This window comes from Dasypus novemcinctus, chromosome 19, assembly GCF_030445035.2.
Source record: "Dasypus novemcinctus isolate mDasNov1 chromosome 19, mDasNov1.1.hap2, whole genome shotgun sequence".
Taxonomy (NCBI): domain Eukaryota; kingdom Metazoa; phylum Chordata; class Mammalia; order Cingulata; family Dasypodidae; genus Dasypus; species Dasypus novemcinctus.
This window is the reverse complement of record NC_080691.1, coordinates 24,757,844-24,759,144: the sequence shown is the minus strand read 5'-3', so window position 1 is coordinate 24,759,144 and position 1,301 is coordinate 24,757,844. Positions and strand designations below refer to the sequence as shown.

The 1,301-nt window shown below is 42.7% G+C and overlaps 1 pseudogene; it reads right to left on the bottom strand.

Moving 5' to 3' along the window:
- Positions 1-306: 306 nt before the first annotated feature.
- LOC101446371 (high mobility group protein B1 pseudogene) lies at positions 307-953 on the bottom strand (annotated as a pseudogene).
- Positions 954-1,301: the final 348 nt, after the last annotated feature.

Sequence of the window (1,301 nt, the reverse complement as noted above, 5' to 3'; positions counted from 1 at the left end):
GAGAAGCTGCATCAGAGACAACTGATGATGAAAAAACTACCATCCCCTTTTATAACTAATTTGTGCAGCATACCAGCAAGAGCCTGTTTTAAATGTCCATGTCAATTTACAACCCCCTGACTGCACCAGGCAAGGTTAGTGGCTACTGAAAAGACCACCAGGACAGGGCTAGCTAAAGGCATATTCAGTAGTGTGTTAACTATATAAAAAAAAAGACACCATACAGTTTTAAAACAAACCTTACACAGCCTTATTTCAATTTTTTTCTTTAGAAGGAATGAGTTGTGTACAGGGGAGTTAAATGCTTTATAGACAAGGGAAAAGAAACTGTGCTAGAACCAACTTATTCATCCTCATCAACTTATCTTCCTCATGTTCGTGCTTTTCCTCCTCTTCCTTCATTTTCTTGCTTTTCTCAGCCCTGACGACTCCCTCTTTTGCTGCATCAAGCTTTCCTTTAGCCCAATGTGCAGCAATATCCTTCTCGTCTTTCTCCTTCAGCTTAGCAGTCTTCATTTCCCAAGGCTGCTTGTCATCTGCAGCAGGTTGATTCCACATCTCTCCCAACTTCCTTGCAACACTGCCAATGGAGAGGCCAGGATGCTCGCCTTTGATTTCTGGGTTATACTCCAAACAGAACAAAAAAAAAGGCTGAAGGAAGACTCTTGGGTGCACTGAGGTCCTTGAACTTTTTTGTTTCCCCTTTAGGAGGGACATAGGTGTCATTTCTCTTTCATAATGGGCCTCGTCTGCCTTGGCCATGTCTTCAAGTTTTCCTTTCTCTTTAGCCGACATGGTCTTCCACCTCTCTGAGCACTTCTTGGAAAACTCTGAAAAGCTGACTGAAGCATCCAGGAGCTTCTTCTTGTGCTCCTCCCAGCAAGTTTACATGAAGAATGCATAGCAGCTGATGGCATTTTGCCTTTCATCTTCTTCAGATCTCCTCTGCCCATGTCTACTTATTTTTCATCTGCAAGGCTCAGAGTCACCCAGCACCCACTGGCTCACGCTTGCCCTGGCACTGTCTCTATGGAGCTCAATGTACTGCAATGGCTGTCCCAAGTCATATTTTTTACCATCATCCCTCCAGCTCATCCACAAGTCTATTTGCAGAGAAGTTGCCAGTAACAAATGTCTAACTGGTCTACCTATGAACACTCCTGGTGGTTCCAATTTATCTTCTATAGCCCTGGCAAGGTGATGGCTGTCTTCAAATAGTTATTATGATGATAATTGTTACTGTGTATTTTTTAGCTCCTTACTTGCATTAACTTATTTGATTTTTCTCATTAGCCCTATTA